The sequence below is a fragment of the Schistocerca nitens genome, chromosome 9 (genome assembly GCF_023898315.1).
Source record: "Schistocerca nitens isolate TAMUIC-IGC-003100 chromosome 9, iqSchNite1.1, whole genome shotgun sequence".
Taxonomy (NCBI): Eukaryota; Metazoa; Arthropoda; class Insecta; order Orthoptera; family Acrididae; genus Schistocerca; species Schistocerca nitens.
The window spans coordinates 252,309,705-252,334,882 of record NC_064622.1 but is presented as its reverse complement, the minus strand read 5'-3'; positions in this window follow the sequence as shown (position 1 = coordinate 252,334,882).

The following is a 25,178-nucleotide window of genomic DNA, read 5'->3' as shown; positions in this document are numbered from 1 at the left end:
GCACCAAGTGGTCGCTCAGCTGAACATAGTTCCCGTTAGACGTGTCGTCAGTTTCAGGGAAATATGTGAGAGTTTTACGATTTAGCTTACAACAGGGGCACACAATCCAGCGATTGATGCAGCCTGTGGATCGTATGCCACCATATCTCCTGTTTCCAGTTGAACACTGCTCACATAATTTTCTTTGTGCATGAGAGGACGAGGCTCACGGATGTCAGATGAATATGGAACTACTAAAGCAATAACAATAGCAGGAGATGAAAGAGTACAAAAGAAAATCTGTTGAATGGAGACAAAGTGGAAAATATATAAGATTATAGGTACCGACGAAGAACAACGAATAGCAATTGGATGTATGGCGTGGACTTTGTAGTTAAGAATGAAATTACGACGTAGAAGGAAGAATTTTTTTAACGGTTTGGAAATGGGATTAACGAAAATTATAGAGAGTTTTGTCCGGAGTGTCATATTGCTATTGTGCCTATATTTCGAACATGAGTAGAAAGTCAGGTGGCGGCTGGAAGTATTTTGCGATGTGGAAATGGTGGCCAACGGAAGAAATAAGACGGGTAGAGATAGAGAATAACGAAGAGATGTGGCACAACTACTTTGACACACTATGGCCTCAGCTCCACTTTTTAAAGCTGCTTGTTAAACTGTCTGGTCGCATGCACATCTGTTGTTTATAGTTGTTAGTCCAAGCCGTCTCTGTAGTTAATGCACTGATGTAACTTATACACCAGAAATAAAATTAGACATGGAACACTTTGGACGGACAGTGTACATTTCTATGAATTTCTAAATATGTTTGACAGTATTTTAAAAAAAGACTTAACCGAAATTAAATTCTGTACTGACTCTGGAACGTAGATGAATACTTTTATCGGCTGTTGTATTAAAATTTTCAGTATGTATGATTAAGCAATTTTTTCAATGCGTCCTTAACCATGACCTCGCAGATTATTTTGCACGATGACCCACACGTCCCTTTTATATCTCCCCAAGACTGCAATTTATACTATCACCGTTTAAGATTCGAAGAAGAGGCCATTACTGTCAATGTACTTCACTTACCTAATAGCGTTTCTTATGAAAGGGAATGTAATTCTCAGACACATTTTACCAAACAAAACGCCCAATTGGCCATGAAGCTAGCGACTTCTCAAGAAATTATCTAAAATGAATGCCTATCTTTTATCGTAAGGTTTTTTTTTAGTTTCTCAATCGCACAGTAATTTTTCAGGTCATTATTTTCCAGGTCTTAATGTGATACAGTGGGGCACTAAGGAACAGAACACCTGTAGTCCTGTTACGATTTCTTTTAAAAGAACATACGGAAAGGATGTTAAACGAAGCCTTCAACATTTTTCTCACACAAATTCATAAATGAATCAACAACTGTAGATAGTCCATAGTCAACAGTGATCTATATATGAGTTTTGCGACGTATATGACTCAATTAATTCCGAAACGTTGAAGCAATCGAGTCATATTCAACCAATAAGCATATTTAACGGCCTGAGATGGCCGCTACTGATTGGTTATAAGAGTATTCAAGGTTCTGCAGGCCCGCCAAGACCCGTTCCAAGGTCTCAGACAGAAACTGGTTGCACCGGGTCATCCGAGCTTATGGACAAGGACGTTTGCACACGTAGTAAGATGCTAGTGGTTCGGTTTATTGTTTTAGTTATCCTATAGATCAATTTGTAAGCTTTAGTTAAACAGGTTTCTGCTTTCAAGGTGAATTACATCGTAAGACAAAATCGTAAGATAAACAGCTGTATAAAAATAAAGGAAATTGAAACATGAGAGGAACATTCATTCAGAACAGGACAACCATAACGAAACATAAAAATAGTACGAAATATTTCAAAATAAAGTAATAATAGTCAGATACAAAACAATTGCTTCTTCTTGAAGAGTTCTATAATGGAAAAGGATCTTGTAGCTAAATTCCTAAACTAAATACAAGATCTACACACAACTGCGAGCATTACAACAACTGTAGATGTTGTGTAGGAACGTAAAGTGTGATAGTAGAATGCTCTCCTGAAGGTGAAGAAAACAATGTGTAAATGAGAGACAGTAGACACAGAACGATGAAACAATTGCCGCATATTAATAAATTATAACAAGAAATCCAAGGAATGTAAATTTACTAGTTTCCATGAACAAAAAGGAAATCAAAAGTAATGAGGATAACTTCAGAAGAGGAACCCTTTAAGTTTGAAATCCAATAATTTTAGATGTAATCAACTTCTGAGTTGACTAAGTGTACAGCAAAGCCTGTATGGTATGTGGTTAGCCCATCCAGCAGAACAGCAAACTTTAAGGCATGGAAGAAAATTTTTCTGACTAGCACGAAGATGGAGGATGCCGCTAATATAAGTGAATCTCTGCTACAGCTGCACATGTTCTTTAGTAATGTGATTCCAGAGCCGAACTGGTCCAACGAGCATTTTTGTTCATTTCATTTTCTCATGTTTTCATGCTATCTGTGTTTTATTTTTGAACAGGACACTATCACAATTCAACATATGTCTAAAGTCACTGAAGAATTATAATGAAATGTGATCTTTCATTTTCAGTCATTACGAAAAGACCATCTGGACTCGAACCTTGTAGGGGACACACCTTGCTCCAATTTATTCTTTGTACCAGGTCGTTGTTCCCTTGAAAATGACCTACGTAGAGGATACACTGCGTGATTCACGGAGGTATGCAAATATTTTAATATGTTATTCTACAAGTAAAACTGGAGAAAAAATTTCAGACAAACATAGTCCGAAAATGTTAAGATACACAGATATGTCCAATAAAAGATTTTGCCTTAAATTTAGTAACTTCGCTAGTATGAAGCCATCACAAAACTGTACAGGGTTAAAGTAAAGTACGATTTCCCTTTATTTTGTTGTTATTTATCTGGTGAATCTAATTAAACATTTCCCAGACCTTAGTAGTTTTCCAGAACATCCAGAGAAGGAAAGCAGTAATTTCGTAAAATTTTTAATTTAGTAATTACTTGGCCCAACTTGTTTTTTAATATCCAGACAATTACACAATGTGTTCAGCAGAAATTGTAGAGAATTTAATTTTGGAAAATTGATGGTAAGCTGAAACTGTATGAATGTGTCAGATAATCTGCTTTTATTAATACCACTGAACAATACTGAAATCTACCTCGTTTCAAGGTTGGGAAATGATTAAAACAACGATTGCCAACAATGACATAAACGTTTCTACATTCTTAATAGAAAGTAAACAAATTGACTTGCATAATAATCTTAGCTTCTCTGGACCTTCTGGACCTTCTGGACAACTATCGACGGTACACGTCTGGGACATGTTTTATTATATTCACCAGACCAAAAACAACAAAATAAATGGAAATCATACTTTACTTAAGCCTCGTATAGTTTTGTGATGGTTTTATATTAGTGAAGTTGCTAAATTTTAGGCAAAATACTTTATTAAATGTCACTCCATAACTAAAAATTTGGGGACCTATGTTTATATAAACTTTTTTCTTTCACTTTACTTGTAGAATAACATATTAAAATATTTGTATATCTACGTGAATAACCCTGTACAAGCTTGAAAATCAGAGTAAAGAAAATCAGGTACATGTACAGTATTGTATTAGAAATTCTGTAAGTAAGGTTACGTGATATATTTGATGTCACAGGGTAGAGTGTTCTTTACATTGAGACTGAACTCTGGAAATTAGGTTTCATTGAGTGCTGTTATGTACGGTAACTGTGTGACAGAGGCGTAGAACAGAGGATATTGAGCATTAGCGAGACCGTCCAGACTGAGGGCGTATGAGAGGTGCAGTGTACGTGTAAGTTGACTGTTTTGAACATTGTTGTTTGTACAGACAGCTGTTTCCTGTGCGATGTATTTGGTGTCCACTATAACTTGAGAACTTGTGAATGTAAGTTGGGTTACGTGTCTTGTGCCTGATTACCCTTAATACAATATGGTCAAAGGACAAAGAACATACAGTTTTAACAGCGGTTGGAGGTGCGGTATTGTTACGTCGAATTCAGAGAAAATATCAATTGTGTCTGTTCACCAAACCACACAAACTTTAATACTAACTTTAGTGTTAATTCTGAATAATGAAAATGTGAAGTTAGAGACACCATCTAAATTATCATTACAACAATGTGTGTTTACAAAGCCATCTCAGCAATATAGTTCATCGATAAAGGCCTCTTAGAAAATATATTACGTTTCAGCTAATAGAAAACAACCTTCCCAGTGACGGGGTAGTAGTTATAGAAGCAATGATCACTGTCGCTGAACCTCTGCTCGATGGTCATCAAGATATAACTCACTTATGTCGTCTATAAAAGGGTGTCAGTTGCCTCATCAGACTCTTGCTAGACGCATTGAACGAACTTTTAAGGATTTAGAGTCTCTACTATATCAGTGTCTGCAATTGCGTGAATATTTTTCGCATCAATTCAATGAAATTTCTGACATTTCCGATACGATATTAAAGAGTTGTGTTCATTTGTTAGAATGGTATTTCATGATTTTATGGTAAAGCAGAAGTTTGTAAAAGTGCTGCCACTACATACACATACTACGGGAGAAGACATATTTAATGAATTCCTGAAATTTGCGAATGGTAGCAGCTTTCCATTTTCTACACTTGTTGCTCTAACAGCCATAATAATATTTTTCTTGATGTCTGTGTTAAAGATGATTCATTTCGAAAATTTCTTTTTTGTCACTGCATTAGCCTCCAGGACGTTTTATGTGCAAAAGTTTTCAAGTTTCACCATCTCAAGAAAGTAATAACTCGTGTAGTAATTTAAATCCGTCCATCTTCTACATAGAACTGGCTGTTTGGATATCTTTTGAATATATCAGTTTCTGTGTATCATGACAGACTTCCTCATGTGACTGTAAGGTGGCTTAGTAGGGGAAAAACTTTGGAAAAATTTTGCAGCGTTTTGGCTGAGATAAGAGATTTTCTAAAATTATCATTTGGACACTATATCCAAGAATTTTGTTGAGATACCATTGCTCCTAGATTTAGGTTTCTTGGGAGATATCACCTCCAAATTAAAAGAAATAGCGCTCGAATTTCCACAGAAAAACTTTCATATTTCAGTTATGGTAAGTATGGTAAATGCTTCTCTGGGGAAGCTAAAATTATGGACATTTAAAAGAAATTCCCACTAAAATATGTCACTATGGAAATAGTAAATGTTGGCGAATGTGACCACGCACCTTTTGCCAAGCACCTTGAAATCTGTAATACCTCTTTCTTAAAGATTTGCTTTTTGTAACTGTGTACCAATATTTGTTTCGATATAACTTTCAACGATTTTTTATGTACATCGTTGGACAGAAAAAGAAGGCGCACGCCACAAATTTTTTAACGACAGTTAGGACATGTCTTGTTTTTCACAGTGAACTTCGTGCTTTCAGCTATGACGAAGTATCCGTTGTGGATTGCGGTTGTAAATGATTTCGTAATATATGATATTATTTTGGGATATTTGTGTGCTTCTTTCTTATTAATATACCTAATCACATGTTTATTATCATCATTTCCTTGGGCCTTTGTCCCACTTCAACGTGGGGTCAGTCCTGTTATCATTGATTTGGCAATGTTAGTGCCACATAGTGGCTGGATGCCCCTTCCTGTTATGGAATTAGTGTACCCCAGTTGTCTGTGTCTAGTGTAATCCATGAAATAGTGCGAACGTTCTCAAATGTCTGCAAGTCGTGTAACTGGCGTGGGACATGCAGACCAGCCTGGTATTCACCTGGTGGGATGTGGAAAACCGCCAAAAAACCGCATCCAGGCTTGCCAGCACACTGGCTCTCGTCATTAATCCGCTGCGCGCATTCGATCCGGGGTTGGTGCGCATACATGAGTCCAGAAAGTAGCGCATTAGCGTTCCCACCTAACCTGGAGGGTTACCGGATCACATGTTTATATGAATATTTATCGTTTTACTAATTCTGTTTTTAAGCATTTCCTGAAGAAAAGATCAATATTTAGATGTGGCACTGATCCATCACTGGTGCGACTTCCTCATTAATTTAAAATGTTCCTTTATATTTATTGAGTGCGCTGAATCGGCAGTCATTCAGAGAAGTTGCCTGAATTTTTGAAACCAATCATACAGCATAGAGTGATTCCCTAATCGCAACGTGCAGAGTACATGTCTTAAAAATTCATTCGATCCACGTCCTTTTTTGCACTGCTCTCAACACCAGTACGGTGTATTATGGTAAAAACATTATGATATATTTGAGATGTCAGAGGCGGACCTCAACTTACACTGGCGATTGTGTTCGCACAATTATTATTAACGCCTATTGTGTGTAGCTGGCGCTATTTTCATTGTTATAATTATTTGTCGTTTTCCATGGTCGAGCAATCGCTCGAACTACTGCTGCTTGAAGGTAGTAAAAAAAAAGTGAACATTCGAAACAAGAAATATACGAAGATAAAAATAAAGGAAATGTAGAGACAAACTAATGATAATCCAGAACCAGAACGAAAGAATATACGGTAAGAGTAATATCATTATAGCACTTTACCGTTTCGTGTAGTAAGTGCCAGGCTGCCATCTTATGCTTCTTTATTTCAACACATCAAAAGTACATTATTTTTATTGCTTAGTTAGTAACACACTATGATAAAATATAATGTAATTAACAGTGACATGGTTAACAATACGCAGTTATAAATTGGTGGAAGATGGACCTTGTTGTTGCATCGCACGCGTATTCCAATCCCCACTGTGTTCATCAGCAGCAGTGTTAATACTTTTCATTGCTAGTTAATATCGTTTACCATAAAAAAGCTTTTTTGCATTTCCTCAGTCTTTCGGTATTACGGTAAAATTTGGCAAAAACCGAATAACGTCAGAAACGAATTTTAGTACCTCATCTTCGGATGAGGGAAATAATGAGGTACAAATGACGTAAATATAGAAGATATTAACCCTGCTGTGAGTGAAAGCAATATGCAAGCTTAATATGACACATCACAAGATGTGCAACCATCCTCTAGTAACGAACAGATCTTGAACACAATGGTTCGATCTTCAGCAGACCTTGCATTCCCGCTAGTACAAGGTTTTAGTTAACGTGATATGCAACAAATGCTGCAAACAATATTAAGTAAAATGTCCACTCTTCATACTAAAGTGTCCACTCTCAAAAATAATGTGACTGCTGAAATGACGACGCAACTATCCTCTCTGAGCATTAAACTGATGTGATCACTTTCAAAGATTCTGACATGTCGGACTCTGGTGCGCTCCTCGTAGTTCCTTTTGTATCTGAAGAATCGTTTGTCTCTGTGCAAATGGTGATTTCATGTACTGACTGTCATTACCCATTGCGTGCATCGGAATACTTCACTTTTCGCACTCTTTTCACTTTGCAAACTCTTGCATTCAGATGTATAACCACATTCACGTCCGTTAAATGCTTCGTCATCTATTTCCTCGTAATTACCGCATGCTAGTGACTTTGCTGCGTTTGGGGTAACAAATAGGATAATACAATTTATGTCTACCACTCAACTCACAGAATATCAGTCAAATGAAAATCCTTGCAGATGATACTAGTGTTCCTAATATCTAATAGAAAATATTAAGCCTGTAAACCCAGGCCCTACCAGGTAGAGAGATCCAAGACAAGCCCACCGTTGGGCATTAGAACAGATGTTGGGGGTGTACCTCAAATATATCAATGTGGAAGGGGGCCTCTATTTTAGAACAAACAAACAATCTATTCCCTGTTCACAGAACTTTTTATTACATAATTTACCATACACACTAGGGTTCAGAACGCGAAAATGGAAATTTTGGAAAATACTATACAGTCTATAAAGATCCCATGCCAAAAATACAATGCAAGAAAATATAGTATCAAATTTAACACAACTTAATACAAAAAAAATGACAGAAGTGCAAGTAAAAACCTCAACTGAAATTTCCGTCAGAAATATTGACTCTGGCAACGTAAACTAAGTTACTGTGTCTGGGCAAGGTTTCTTGTCATCTGTGTCACTTAACTTAAACCTCAAGATGACGTGGCTGTCACAAACACGAGGGAATTCTACCTATTACTCCCAGCTTATGCAGTTCTGAAGTGAAAGCAAGCTACTGACTTCAACATTTAGTGCCTCAGCAATTCGATATTTATTTTTCGAAGTGTGCAGCCTGTCAACCTAATAACACTATGCTGGCCTCTGAATCCAGCCATTCGAAAACTTCCCTAAGTATGTGTCCCTAGGTGCTGGACACACGCGAAGGTTGGGTGACATGCACAGTATCCCATCAAAGGTCTCTCAAGAACATTAACTAGAACTTCTCATCTCGTTTTCTCCTCCTCGTGGATCTAAAAGCGATTCAGTACAAATACGGCTGAAACAGAGCCTTGTGAACCAAAAATGTTCACAGTAAAACCTCTCTCTGCATCCCCACAGGGCCTTAAGCTGTCAGTGCGACGCTCTATGCCCCAAGAGAAGAGAGTCTCAGTTATCTATCTGCAGTTGAGTATATTGTCAACTTCCCCCACTGGACTGCTGCCTTGCCTTGCACCAACACTGGTATCGGCCAATGACAGTGCTCGGTACATTCCGTACTTGCTTGTTCGAGCCATCCAGAATTTTCCTAGTGATGTTCTGCGTCGCAGTAACGTCACCTTCTCCCTCCTTGTCTTCCTTTCGTAGAATCGGCATCCGAGTTTTTGGTATTGCGTTTAAATATCGCTAGGGCAAGCGTCTTTACATGTGAAACCCATGCGCTATTCAGGACAGCACCACGTGATACGCTTGTTTACTAAAACTACGATGCTGAAGGTTTCTTCCACCTGCCTTAGAAATGCAAAAGGTTAGAGCCCTGACCACTGTCATTTTAAACTGGCTCCCTAATGTGAGGGTCTGTGTGTTGTGACTTTCTGTATTTCTGAAAGTGGATTTCCATGTCGTGCTTCTACGTCCCAGCCTGAGTTCCCCGTTGCTGCAAAAATATATGCATTTCTCTGCATGCAAATTAGGAAGGGACTATTAATACACTGTACATGAAGCCACGAAGTCACGTATGTGCCCATTGCTTATTGCACTCCGCTTTACGCAAATTAATTGTGTCCAAAGTATGACTTTTGCCTTATCAATAGAATGTGCGTGTCATGGAGAATCGAATGTGTTGTGCTAAAATACTCTGCCACCTTACACAACTGAGCTGAGTAATGGAGCAATAGAACTCCCGTTTGTAGTAATTGATCATTTATATTAGAACAAATAAGCCCTCGGTCACAAATATTAAGTCAAAATTGACCAGGTTTCGACGCTACTATGAGCGTCGTCTTCAGAATTAAACTAACATCTCTTTCCAGTCAGTACACACTTTAGTTTATTAATGTCTTATATACCTAACTGCATGGGCATCCCAAATGTTTAGTTACTAAATTTGTGGTAAAGAAATGCTGATCACCAAGCTTTGAGTATTTTTATGTAGTACAAACTATTATACCCGCACTTTGTGCGTTGGGCATTGTTTTTACAAGAATATTCATTTGAAGTAATTCACACAGCAGGAAAACAAAACATCGTAGCTGGCGCATTGTTTCCATATGCATCATAGAAATGCATTCTTTCAAAAGACTCGTGTCACTGTACACATGTTTCATGAATCGCAGAGCCTTGTCATTGTTACATGTATGTGAATGAACGCTAGGGTGAGAACCAGAAAGACAACAAACATTGTGTGCGTGCACTGCTACCGTTCCAAGGAGTTTAAACCAGGCAGGCTGGCAGCGCTTGGGGATGTCACGCCGCCGGCCGGAGTGGCCGAGCGGTTCTAGGAGCTACAGTCTGGAACCGCCCGACTGCTACGGTCGCAGGTTCGAATCCTGCCTCGGGCATGGATGTGTGTGATGTCCTAAGGTTAGTTAGGTTTAAGTAGTTCTAAGTTCTAGGGGACTGATGACCTCAGAAGTTAAGTTCCATAGTGCTCAGAGCCATTTGAACCATTTTTTTTTATTATGTCACGCCAACTGTGTCTGACACCACAACCTGTGTCAGACATCGTATTCCGCGCCCGATTTCACTTCTTCGATGGACTCACAGCCAACATTGCTACACAAGTACAAGCCGACAGGTGTTTGGAATCAAGGCTCAACATCAAAACATTCTGTCGCTCATATATCATGTTGGTACAGGACAAATCTGTGGCAATACTCCACAATGATTGGACCGAACACATACATATCCTGTTTTTATCAAACAAGAAAAAGTAATGTACACGTATTGACTTTTCTTTCTGATGAGTAAAGGGTGAATGAGTATTCACAATGAAGCAACGAATTGTGTCGTAGTCATTCAGGGGGCAATGTCAAAATCCTCTCTAAAACATGTTTTTCAATATTTCTGCATCAACATTTGTACCAGTATAAATGTCAACGATTTTGTATATCAATGTCAGTAATAAAAGAATGGACAGCCTTCAAAGTTTTTAAGGAACAGCTAGGAGAAGCCTGACTGATTGCACTTGCCTTTCTGCTTTCAGTATTGTGGGCTGCAGCCGTGTAAATGATTTCATAATGAACGGGCTTATTTTGTGTTACTTTTTTATCTTTCTTTCCTATTAATCCACTAAATTATTGTATAAAGAACTCTGTTTTCACTTTTTCTAGAAGGAAAGATGCGACGTTTCGATGTGGCACCGATCAGCCATTGGCGCGATTTCATTACTAATTTACAGTGTTCATTTTTATATATCGTGTGCGCTGAACCTGTAACTATTCAGAGGAGAAATTCGACTTTTTCAGATCAATCATACACCACGCAGCGAATACCAAATTGCAATATGCAGATTACATTTTTTTAAAAATTAAATTGGTAAACACCTTCTGTTGCGCCGCTCCAAACACCAGTCAAGGATTACAATCTTCGTTCAGGTAAAAACGTTTTTAAATATTTGGGAGGAGATGTTGGAAGCCAAATCGCAGATCCTACTGACAGTATTTAGTAAGTAGTTTAGATAATTTTCTACACTAGAACCACTGACTATGTTTCAGTTAACATTACTGAACTTGGAGGTAGGGCATGTGAGATTTCTCGGAGATTCTAATTTTGAAGAAATAGAAATGAAAATTAAAAATCTTTAAGGAGATATGTCTTTGAAATCACGTTTTTACACTTCAGACATTTTAGACTATGGTGGAAAGAAAAAAATATCCCATTACCTTTTCTGTTGTGTTGAAAACTTATTCCGGTTTTTTCTCGACAGATTTTTGCGATGTCACATTTTTTACCTACGAGCGAGAATAAACACCGATTCAGACTGAGAGACTGCCATTTCGATGACGCACTAATAACAGCTTGTCCGAGCGACACCAAACTTGCAGCGATCATACTGTGCCTAACTTTGCATTAATTACGGAAATTGTAAATCTAAGCAATTTTAATTGTAGTTCTTTGAAATACTTTTATAGCATTACATGTTTATAGTATCATCTGTAGTAAGAATACTAAAATAATTGTGACGACCTTAGGCACGAGTTAAATGTGGCGGAGCACATGAGAAAGTTGAACAGCACTGTTCTAAGGCGTCCGACCGGTTGAGCAAAGTCCTCTGTCAAAAAGGTCATGATACAATTTGCCTGCAGAACTAAATTCATCGGAATGATTAGAAACCTCTTATCGAACTCCACACCTCGTGCGGACGTTACACCAAAAAAATCCAGATCAAAGGTTCACTGAAACACGAAAGCTCGATGTTCTGACTACTGCTTGCTATCTCTTTGGACCCTCATTTCACGAGTTTCATCAGGTATTCAACAGGACAAAAACCGACAATCACAAGAACATCTACTAAGCAAACTAGGATGATATTAGCACATTCGTGTTGTCCCCTGAAGAGATTAGAACAACCCAATAACCACTCATGCAATAAGACAGCATATTTGGAGTCGCAATCAATTGTCAAAAGGCAGTTTTGTTACCAACAGTAACCACTAGTAGACAGTAAAACTGTAAATTTTGAAAGTATCTCTGGGTGGATGCACTTTGGTATCTCAAGAAAGAGGGCTGGAACTTCCACGCAAAACGTGTGGCGCTTTTAATCCATGGCAGCTTGCTATCGGCAAACAACGTCACAGTCTGACAGCAGCACTACTGGAAAAATATCGTCCATAGTACGAAGTGGGATCAATGAACCCAACACTTGCACCGTTCAGAATGAACCTTTCCCAGGTATATTGAACACCAAAAACCATACATTCATGCAGATATCCTTGAATTGCGACGAAGAAGCGAAAGAGCACTACAAACCCATCAGATTAAAGCCTGAAAGAATGAAAACGGATGAACACCGTCAACGTGAAACTTCCTGGCAGATTAAAACCGTGTGCCGAACTGAGACTCGAACTCGGGACCTTTGCCTTTCGCTGGCAAGTGCTCTATCAACTGAGCTACCCAAGCACGACTCACGCCCCGTACTCACAGCTTTCCGCCTGCCAGTGCCGTGTCTCATACCTTTCAAATTTTACAGAAGCTCTACTGTGAACCGTGCAGCACTACCCAAAGAAAGGACATTGCGGAGACATGGCTTAGCCACAGCCAAGGGGATGTTCCCAGACTGAGATTTTCACTCTGCAGTGCAGTTTGCGCTGATATAAAACTTCCTGGCAGATTAAAATTGTGAGCCGTTCCGAGACTCAAACTCGGGACCTTTGCCTTTCGCAAGAGATCTTCTGTAAAATGGTTCAAATGGCTCTGAGCACTATGGGACTTAACGTCTGAGGACATCAGTCCCCTAGAACTTAGAACTACTTAAAACTAACTCACCTAAGGACATGACACACATCCAAGCCCGGGGCTGGATTCAAACCTGCGACCGTAGCGGTCGCGCGATTCCAGACTGTAGCGCCTAGAAACTCTCGGCCACTCCGGCCGGCAGCTTCTGTAAAGTTTGGAGGGTAGAAGATGAGGTACTGCCGGAATTACAGGTGTGAGGACTGGGCCTGAGTCGTGCTTGGGTAGCTCAGTTGGTAGAGCACTTACCAGCGGAGAGCAAAGGTCCCCAGTTCCAGTCTCGGTCCGGCACAATGTTTTAATCTGCCAGGAAGTTTTATATCAGCGCACACTCCGTTTCAGAGTGAAAATCTCATTCTGGAAACCCTCAACGTGATTGAGAACTATTATAGAACAATGCATAAGGCCCAGACTATCCAAAAGCCGTCTGATGCTAAGTAGTAACTCGTACAACTGCAGCAAACGGAAAGCCGCAACAAATGAATCTCATTCCTTCCACCTTTTGCGACACGTTCCAGGAAATACGCTAGAATCGAGGACGTCATTCCCCATGAGGAAGGAGAGCTAGCGCCTCCCTCTCAAGGCTCGCAGGGAAAGGAAAAAGTACAATCTATTCATTGGCTTTTCTTTCAAAAAAATATAGAAAAGTTAGTATTAAGCCTGTTTTTAAGAGGGAAGGAATTAACACTTTTTTATGCCTACTTACAAGACATCATTTGCCTTCATACGTATTTAAAATAGTCCATACACCCAAGTGCAGCGCTCCCGCCCTCCACCCCCTCCCCTACCAACGAAACTACAGTATCGTTTTATTTGACACAATGTTCACTCACATCAACACAATTATCTATACCACCTTCGACGTAAATACAGTTTTAATAAATGGCTTCAAAACGTTCCAAAGCTAAAACGAACAGCAACTGCCTGGATTGCTTCTCACACCACCCAAGCCATTTTAATACTACATCGTTCAGATGGGCTGCAGTTTGGGGCTTACTTATGTGAGCAGAAGCATTTGGCTAAACAACGCCAAAATGTTCCAAATGGTTGCATCTTAAATATCGTAATACCGACCGCTTTTCAGCGACTGCGACGACAATAATCCCTCTTTTTACAAGGATGCATAAAAGAGAGCTGAAGTTTACTACAAGAAAAAAAATTTAATAAAAGGTAGAAAAATAAATATAATCATATTAAAAGGACAAAAGAAAAATACTTATACAAAAAAATTAAAAAAGCAATGGAAGAGCACTGCAAACAAATAAGGAAGAATACTACATGTACTTGTATACTCCGCAAGTGACTTTACGGTGTGGTGGAGGGTGGTTTGTGTACCACTGTATCCCCCTTTTCCTGTTCCAGTAGCGCTTGGTTCACAGGAAGAACGATTGCTGGTAAACCTCAATGTGGGCTCGGAATTCTACAACTTTTATTTATGTAAGGGACTGAAAAACAATGAACTCAAGACTGCACATGAAATCTTCTTTATTCTGATGGATTACTGGCTTCGATTAACAATCTAGGCGTCATCAGACGATAGTTAAGAATGTATTATGATCTGAAGATGGCTATATTATTTGCAGAAACTAATAATCCATCCAAATAAAGTTTTTATCTGCGATATTGATTTCATGGGTTCTCAGTCCGTCAACATAAACAAAAATTTACAACAGATTGCGTATCTGCTGACATTCTAATTTTACCCTCGTGGTCTTTAGCGAGATATACACAGGAGGAAGAAATGCATTGGTTGAGTCTTCTAGGAATCTAAGCTCTCGGAATTTTACACTACTGGCCATTAAAATTGCTACATCAAGAAGAAATGCAGATGATAAACAGGTATTCATTGTACAAATATATTATACTAGAACTGACGTGTGATTACATTTTCACGCAATTTGGATGCATAGATCCTGAGAAATCAGTACCCAGAACAACCAACTCTGGCCGTAATAACGGCCTTGATACGCCTGGGCATTGAGTCAAACATAACTTGGATGGCGTGTACAGGTACAGCTGCCTGTGCAGCTTCAACACGATACCACAGTTCATGAAGAGTAGTGACTGGCGTATTGTGACGAGCCAGTTGCTCGGCCACCATTGACCAGACGTTTTCAATTCGTGGGAGATCTGGAGAATGTGCTGGCCAGGGCAGCAGTCGAACATTTTATGTATGCAGAAAGACCCGTACAGGACAAGCAACATGCGGTCGTGCATTATCCTGCTGAAATGTAGGGTTTCGCAGGGATCGAGTGCAGGGTAGAGCCACGGGTCGCGACACATCTGAAATGTAACGTCCATTGTTGAAAGTGCCGTCATTGCGAACAAGAGGTGACCGAGACGTGTAACTAATGGCACCCCATACCATCACGCCGGGTGATACGCCAGTATGGCGATGACGAATACACGCTTCCAATGAGCGTTCACCGTAATGTCGTCAAACACGGATGCGACCATCATGATGCTGTAAACAGAACCTGGATTCATCCGAAAAAATGACGTTTTGCCATTCGTGCACCCAGGTTTGTCGTTGAGTACACCATCGCAGGCGCTCCTGTCTGTGATGCAGCGTCAAGGGCAACCACAGCCACGGTCTCGGAGCTGAGAGTCCATGCTGCTGCAAACGTCGTCGAACTCTTCGTGCAGATGGTTGTTGTCTTGTAAACGTCCCCATCTGTTGACTCAGGGATCGAGACGTGGCTGCAAGATCCGTTACAGCCATGCGGATAAGATGCCTGTCATCTCGACTGCTAGTGATACGAGGCCGTCGGGATGCAGCACGGCGTTCCGTATTACCCTCCTGAACTCACCGATTCCATATTCTGCTAACAGTTATTCGATCTCGACCAACGCGAGCAGTGATGTCGCGATACGATAAACCGCAATCGTGATAGGCTACAATCCGACCTTTATCAAAGTCGGAAACGTGATGGTACGCATTTCTCATCCTTACACGAGGCATCACAACAACGTTTCACCAGGCAACGCCGGTCAACTGCTGTTTGTGTATGAGAAACCGGTTGGAAACTTTTCTCATGTCAGCACGTTGTATGTGTCGCCACCGGCGCCAACCGTGTGTGTGAATGCTCTGAAAAGCTAATCATTTGCATATCGCAGTATCTCCTTCCTGTCGGTTAAATTTCGCATCTGTAGCAGATCTTCGTGGTGTAGCAATTTTAATGGCCAGTAGTGTAACAGTAAGACCGTAGCGCGATGCAGAACGCCTCTCGTTCAGGGTCTGCCACTTGAATTGGCTCATTATCTCGGTGATATTTTCACTCCTACTAAACGAAGCTGCAGCGACACATGCTGCTCTTCTTCTCTATTTCCTCTACTAGTGCTACCTGAGGAGCTCTTTCTCGCGAGCAATACTGAAGAGTTGGCCGAAAGTGTGTTTTGTAAGCTACCTACTTTGCCGATGGACTACATTTCTTCAGGATTCTTCCAGTGAACCTCTGCCTGGCATCTGCCTTACGATTTATTCTGTGAGGTCGTTCCACGTCAAATCGCTTCGTAAGCACACTCCTAGATATTTCACGAAGTAACAGCTTCCACTCATTGTTCAGAAATTTTGTAATCATGCAGTAAATGCTCTTTCTGCCTATGTATTCGCAATACGTTACATCTGTTTTCATTGAGAGTCACTTGCGACTTCCTGCAGCAAATGGCGATCACCTGTAGGTCTTCCTGCAATTTCGCTACAGTTTTCTAACTTCGTGACTTCTGTCTATACAAGAGTCATCCACAAAAAGCCTCGTGGAACTTCCGACGTTGTCTACTAGGTCATTTACATTTATTGTGAAAAATAATGGTCCGATAACAGTCACCTGGGACACGCCTGAGCCGGCCGCTGGTGGACGAGCGGTTCTAGGCGCTACAGTCTGGAACCGCGCGACCGCTACGGTCGCAGGTTCGAATCCTGCCTCGGGCATGGATGTGTGTGATGTCCTTAGGTTAGTTAGGTTTAAGTAGTTCTAAGTTCTAGGGGACTTATGACCTCAGCAGTTGAGTCCCATAGTGCTCAGAGCCATTTGAACCATTTGACACGCCTGAAGTTACCTTTACATCTGAAGATTTCTCTCCGTTCAGAATGACATGCTGTGTTATGTTTGCTAGAAACTCCTCAATCCAGTCACATGGCTGGTCCGATATTCCATACGGTCGTATTTTGTTCATTAGGAGGCATTGCGGGACTGTGGCAAATACCTTTCGGAAGTGACGGAACACGGTATTCGCCTGAGCGCCTGTATCCGCTGCTTTCTGTGTCTCGTGGACGAAAAGAGATATCCGGATTTCACAAGAACGTTGTTTCCGGAACTCATATTGGTCCGTAGGGAGTAGATTTTCGAAAAATGTAATAATGCCAGAGCATAAAATACGTTCCAAAATTCTATCACATACTGAAAGAGGTGGTTATCAAACAGGGGCGCACTAGCTCGCAGGTATCAGGTTCCATGCGTTCCTTTAAGATGTTCATGCTGTCCGTCATGGATACATTCATGAATAAATACCGCACGTCAATGCTGACCATCAGCTTCGTACCCGAGACACGCTTTCATATTCAATGTCAGCACTCCTCCATAGTATATAATTAACTAAATTAGTGCTCATTCAGCGGTTAGTAGTACACCCTGAGGAAGGTGTCTTGCAACAGTCGCCGAAACGGAATTTTCTAGTTCACAATGCAGCCTCAAACCCAGAAGAATATTACTGACTATGACAACGGCCGCGGAAGTCTATATTTACACATTACAATGTACTTTTTATTTACATTATGTAAATGCAAATATCATCAGGGACACAATGAACGTACTGTTTGTACTGTATCTTCCAAAATGTGCTCAAACTGACAGCCATCAACCTCAATGCAAGCATAACATCGGCGAACGAGATTGTGTGGTACACCCTGACAGATACCCCTGGTGTGTTTCGAATCACATCATAGGCAGCTACGATTATGGCAGATATGTCCATCTCCGTATCTACTGAGGTCCCGTACACAAGTGACTTCAGATATCACTATAGGAAATAATCAAGAGGTTTCAGGTCAAGTGACCTCGTAGGCCATGGAACATACTTCCTGTGGTGTCACCGCTAGACACCACACTTGCCAGGTGGTAGCTTAAATCGGCCGCGGTCCATTAGTGCATGTCGGACCCGCGTGTCGCCACTGAGTGATCGCAGACCGAGCGCCACCACACGGCAGGTCTCGAGAGACTGACTAGCACTCGCCCCAGTTGTACGGACGACATTGCTAGCGACTAGACGTACGAAGCTTTTCTCTCAATTGCCGGGAGACAGTTAGAGTAGCCTTCAGCTAAGTCCATGGCTACGACCTAGCAAGGCGCCATTAACCATATCTGGAGAGAGTCTCACTTGTATTATCAAGAGAAATGTACCACAATGAATTAAAGTTAAGTATACGAGAAGCTCCGTTCTTTTCTTTATAGCTTTCATCACGTATCCTGTTTCAGACTTAAAGCCAGTCGGCGTGTGTGTACGCGTGCCTTTCGGTTACCCGTCACTGTGGACTGGCTGCCTTGTCAGTCCACTACACTTCCCCCTCCAGTCCAGCGACCACGAAATACTGTAGGCGTACTGCTCCATCCCATTATACTGTACATCTTGGAATAGCACTGAGTAATGAATAGGTCTGTCGTTGATTCGTTGCACGTTCTCTCATGGAACAATGTAATACAATACAAGTAAAGTAAACAAAACCTGCATCATGACTTTCTGGTAATCAGGCTCGTCCTCCTTGCTTCCTTGAGCGAAATGAAGAATGTAAATCTAAATTAACCTCACATTACGAATAAATTTGTACGCATGTTAGCTGTAAATAAGTTGGAGAACAGTGATGCTAGGCAAAGCGGTCGACAAGTTTACTTCCATACCTCCTTAATCTGGCTTCTCCGACCCCAGGTTCCCTGTCTCAAATTGTTTAGTTAAGCATTCTCTGCACCCTATTACATTTTTGCACGCTCTTCCGGAAACACCCTATATGTATGTATAAGCTTATAGTCACTCTTTGCGACAACAAGCGGCCAGTATCTAATTCCAATTTATCACTATGTTAGTGCTCTATTAATTTAATTGCTAATTACTTATGTGCGTCTTCTGTCATTTGCGTTTATTGTTTGTTTTCTGTTGTCGGTGTGCATCTGGCCTGTGGAATTTGTTCTAGTGTTGCATATATTGTTGTTGTGTGAGGTGACGTCATCTGTTCAGATATCCTGTGTATAGTGCTGGAAAGATTGTGCCAGACAATGTGTTTAATATATTACACATAATATGTTGTATATGACGTTTTGAGTTAAAATATGTGCCTGTGTTGTCCTGTTTGCTCCAGGATACTGAACAACCTACGGGTCAGGACATCGTTCTGGGCTGGACAGAGAACAGATAAATTATTGCCAAACTGCTTACTTCGAGAACCAAGGCACGCGTTGAGGGTGATAATGACATATCAATAGATACATGGATTGTTACTCAAATGAATATTTATGTATTCGTCCGTTGTTGTGCTTAATACATTGTATTAATCTATCGGTTTCTACAATAAACATTCACTCCATACAGCATCCTGAACTTCTGACGAAGCTGTAGTACGAGGTGCACTAGAGCAGCAATGTGATTTAAGAGAATTTTTTTAAAAATGTGTCTGTTTAGGAGATATTTGCTTCATATCATAGAGGACAGAAATCAGTCGTCCTTTTCTTTGATACAGGAGTCTTGAACGAACTATGACAGAAGCCCGAAGGACTGGTAACGTACTAACAAGTAAGACATACACTGATATCACGAAATAGTGCCTTGATAACAGTTAGGCACTAGCCGAAATCTATATTTGCCTAATAAAACCTGAAAGGACAGGACGACTGATTACTGTGCTCTGTCGTATGAAAGTCATATCACAGTAGTTGGTGCACCACATTCCTAATGGAAGGTAACTTGATTTACGAGATAGCTTGTCGCCATCTTTAAATCTATCTGTTTCACCAAAAACGTCTGACGCATTACAGCTTCAGTGGCTGTCATCTGTTGCTGCAGGTAATCTCAGGCGAGGCACATAAAAGCGCATTGATACTTCTTTGAAGGCAATCCGTATTTTCGACAAGTCAGTAAACGTTTACATCCGAACTAGACGGCAGGCTATGGAAATAAATTATAGACAGGCAACAGTAAAATAAACTGCAATAAGAGACATTTATTTCAGAACAATGATAATAAATCCAAATGTATTCTATTTCAGTCAAAATTAATAATTTTCTCGCAGGTAAATGCTTTGGTCCACTTTTTAAGAAGAGAAGTAAAACCACTTATGCTGGTAGTACATGTGAATTTAACCATCAGTTTCGCCCTCATCTGTCTTAATAATAGGTAACAGTTTAAACTCGGGTGTCGAGGATCCTTCGCTGCTGTTGAGATTCGTTGAAAGGTATAATGAGAAGTTGAATTAGACATATACAAATCCATGCATTGCGGTAGCAATAGGCATATACAAATCCATACATTGCGGAAGCAGTCCTCTTTTTAAGAATAGAAGTAAAACCACTTATGCTGGAAGTACATGTGAATATTACTATCGGTTTCGCCCTCATCTGTTTTGAAATTAGGTAACAGTTTAAACTCGGGTGTCGGGGATCCTTCGCTGCTGTTGAGATTCGTTGAAAGGTATAATGAGAAGTTGAATTAGACATATACAAATCCATGCATTGCGGTAGCAATAGGAATATACAAATCCATGCATTGCGGAAGCAGTCTTGCGTCTTCTGCTTCTTAGTAACTTGGCAGTCTAAATTTGAGTGCCGGGCTGACGCACAAATCCACCCGTTGTAGTAGTACCCTGCAACAGACGCCAAAGGTTACAGTTTCTATCCTGTCTCCACGTGTGTATAGATAGTTCTATGCACTCAATAGTTCGTAAAAGAAATGCATTCTACTTACATGGACGGATAACTATTCAGTCAAAACAGAAAATTAACTTAACTACGTATCCAAACAACTTTTTTACATACTATTCTGATTTCATATTGGTACTTGTAACTTTGTGTAAGTATGACACTGATCATAGGCAAAAGCAGAAGTTGGCACTTAGGCATGTAAAGAAACCGAGAAAATTCCGGTCATATGTAACCGGGTCTAAGGCTTATATACAGTCCCTCGTTAGCCAGTCTAGTGAGGCAGTTGAAGACAGTAAAACGAAAGCTGAAGTTTTAAATTTCACGTTCAAGAAATCGTTCACCCAGGAGAATTGTAAACGTCATTAGACCACCGGACTGACTACCTGATGGACGGTATAGTAATAAGCATACCTGGCGTACAGAAGCAACTGAAAGAAAATAAATTACCATGTCCAAATGGGATACCAGTTCGATTTTACAAAGGTTACTCTACGGCGTTGGCAACTTACCTAGCTTGCATTTATCGTGGATCTCTCGCCCCGCGCAAAGCTTCAAGTGACTGAAAAAAGCGCAGGTGGCTCCAGTATATAAGAAAGGTAAAAGAACGGACCCGCACAATTACAGACCAATAATCTTAACTTCTGTTTGCTGCAGAACCGCTGAACATATTCCATTTAGAATATAGTGAGCTTTCTTGAAATTGATGATGTAAGGTTTGTGGGGCGGTCATCAGCGCCAGTGCAAAGTCCCAATTTTTACACAGTCCAATCTAGCAACTGAATGACGAAACGATGAGGACAACACCAACAACAAGTCCCTGGGCAGAGAAAGGGCCCAACCCGACCGGGAAACGTACCCGGGATCCTGTGATTCTTGAAATTGAGAAGCTTATGGGCACGAATCAGCATGGTTTTAGAAAGCATCGCTCATGCGAAACTTAGCTTGCCATTCATAGTGCCGTTAGTGTCATTTGTGTTTGTTGTCTGTTTTCTATAGTCGGCGTCCATCTGGGTTGTGGAATCTGTGCCACTATGGATGGCGGACAATAGACTAATTCCATTTTGCTAGATTTCAGGAAAGCATGTGATACGGTGCCCCATTTCAGGCTGTTAACGAAGGTACGAGCATTTGGAATAAGTTCACGTCCGCAGCTCGTGGTCGTGCGGTAGCCTTCTCGCTTCCCGCACCCGGGTTCCCGGGTCCGATTCCCGGCGGGGTCAGGGATTTTCTCTGCCTCGAGATGTCTGGGTGTTGTGTAATGTCCTTAGGTTAGTTAGGGGACTGATGATCATAGATGTTAAGTCCCATAGTGTTCAGAGCCATTTGAACCATTAAGTTCACAGGCATGGGAGAGGCTGGAAGACTTCTTGAATAATAGAACCCAGTATATTATCGTCGACGGCGAGTGTTCATCAGAGACAAGGGTATCGTCAGAAACGCCCCAGGGAAGTGTGACAGGACGGCTGTTGTTCTCTGTATACATAAATGATTTGGCTGACAGGATCAGAAGCTGTCTGCGGTTGTTTGCTGATGATGGTATGGTGTATGGTAAGGTGTCGAAGTTGAGTGCCTGTAGGACGATACAAGACGACTTAGAGAAAATTTCCAGTTGGTGTCGTGAATGACAGCTAGCCCTGAATATCCAAAAATGTAAGTTATGTGGATGAGTAGGAAGATCAAACCTGTGATGTTCGAATGCAATACTACTATTGCCCTTGAAAGTCTCTTCGGGTTTGCTACCGGATCCTAAAATCAACTTGACTCGATATTTCGGCGATACAACTGTTCGCCGTCTTCAGGAAATGCTGTTTCTGCTGATGAGTCCCGCTGAGAACTGACGCAAGATTGCAATTCGACGTCCTATATAGGCCACCGTTCAGTACACGGCGCATGCGCCGCCCATCACGGTTTCTGGCTTCCAAAACAGGGAGGTGGCGCCGCCCTTAGTGAAACACTGCTGGCAACGATATATCGCAATCAAGGCCGCACCGAAGAACGTTCAGTTTTGATGCGAGATAATACAGGATTCCACGTTTTGCTAAGAGGAAACCCATTGTCCCTGTTGATTAAATTATCAGCCAACCTAATTTCAATCGCCTCTTTATACACACTATTCCAAAAACCGGAAATGTTGGCAATTACAACAGTTTCCTCAAATTTCATTTTGTGTCCCTCATTTAGGCAGTGTTCTGCTACGGCCGATTTTTCCGGCTGTTGTTGCCTCGTGTGACGGCGATGTTCCACACACCTGTCATTCACTGTGCGAATAGAACGGCCAACGTCAGCTTTCCCACATTGACACGGGATTTTGTACACCACGGGTTTCCTAAGTCCCAAATCATCCTTCACAGAGCCGAGCAGAGCCCTAATCTTAGAGGGTGGACGGAACACACTCTTAATGTTGAAACTCCTTAAAATTCGTCCAATCTTAAACGATAAGCCTCCAGCATAAGGAAGAAAGGCCACAGATCGATGTTCCTCTTCGAACACCTCCGGAGACAGTCCAAATTCCATAGCCCGACGAATCTGTTTCTCGGTGTATCCATTTTCCTTAAAAACAGTCATCAAATGCTCAAGTTCTTGGGTTAAGCTGTCTGCGTCGGAAATGGCATATGCTCTCCGTACCAAAGTCCTAAGGACGCCACTACGTTGGTGTGGTGGATGGCAACTCTGAGGGTGCAGATACAAATCTGTGTGTGATCCGGCAGCAAACCCGAAGAGACTTTCAAGACTTATTACGCCGGGAATGCCTGCGTAGTCATACTAGTGCCCTGCTTGACATAACCACATACTTTAAAAATCTGGGCGTAACGTTGTAAAGCTATGTGAAATGGTTAGAGCATGTGAGAACTGTGGTGGGGAAAGCGAATATTCTTCAGTTCTGCTCAAGTGTTTGGGATCCGTCCAGGTCATATTGAAGGAAGACATCGAAGCAATTCAGAGGAGGGCTGTTAGATTTGTTACCGGGTGGTTCGCACAACACGGAGATGCTTGAGGAACTCAAGTGGGAGTCCCTGGAAGAAAGGCGGCTATCGAGAAAATTTAAAGAATCGGCATTTGAAGCTGACTGCAAACAATTTTACTGCCGCCAACATACACCGTGCTTAAGGACCACGAATATAAGATACGAGAAATTAGAGCCCGTACTGAGGCATATAGACACTCGTTTTTCCTTCGCTCTATTTGCGGGTGGAACAGGAACGTAAATGGCAAGTATGGGTGCAGGTTACCCTCCTACACGCACAGTACGGTGGTTTATGGAGTATCTATGTAGATGTATATCCACCGATTTGGCGAAAGCAATTTGTTTAGTGGTGATCTATTTAGACGAAACAACAGTTGGCTTACAGATAAAAAAAATGGTTCACATGGCTCTGAGCACTATGCGACTTAACTTCTGAGGTCATCAGTCCCCTAGAACTTTTTTTTTTTTTTTTTTTTTCTCTAATAAAAGCGTCCCTTCCATCTCTGGTCGGGACTCTGTTTTTTTTTTTTTTTATTGATACAACAACAATATTATAAACAAACAATGAGAAAATATTATGACACAAAAAATGTTCAAAACAACAAACATTGTATGCTACGCACTAACCCACCACCTTATCTAATTAGTGGGTCCAAATATTATACTAAACAGCAGCTTTTATTACTTAATTTATGGCACTTACTATGGGCAGGGGTTAATCTAACTACTTGCTACTCTGGTTATTCTAATCTTGCTAACTAATCTGCAGCGTTACAGGTGTGCCAGATGGAATACAAACCTACTTAATTGGCCTGCTCACTGCGCTAATCCCAGTGAGCTTGCCCCTGGCACTGGGCTGGCCTACTACTTTCTACTCGCTGCAGTCCCTACCTATGTTAGTGGTGTTAGTTCTAATTTACATTATTCTAATAACTACTTTCTATTTAATCTTAGTGCGTGTCAAGTCCGGGAATGGTGCCCCTGCTTCCCTAATCCAGCAGCGCGGCGGATTCCGGCTGTGGAACAGCCGGCCAGTACCGCGCTCGGCGGAATTGCAAGTGCATCTAAGTCTTCATCGGGTTATTTGTGATGTCTATTCGTGTTGATTAATATAATCCCTCAAGATCTTCTGGGATATTTCATTCGCCAAATTGCTGAGGACATTGAAGGTCTCGGCACGTCGTAGTAGGTTATATGTGTCTCTGTTTGGCAGTTGGTTCCTAAGTTCGAGCGCCACATCGTCATACAACGTACAGTCGTAGACGACATGTTCGGGTGTTCCATCCGGAGCACCACAGTCGCACGCTGGTGTTGCCCGTTTCCCGAATCGACATAAATATGTCGGGTATGGCCCGTGACCTGTAAGAAAGTGCAGCAGACCTCTGCTCGGCTCAAAGTAGCTCATTTGAAGTCTTTCTCTGATATTCGGTAATAGTCGGAATACCCTTCTTCCCGTTTCTTCGGTTTCCCATTGCTGTTGCCACAATTCTTCGCCTCTTCTTTTTAT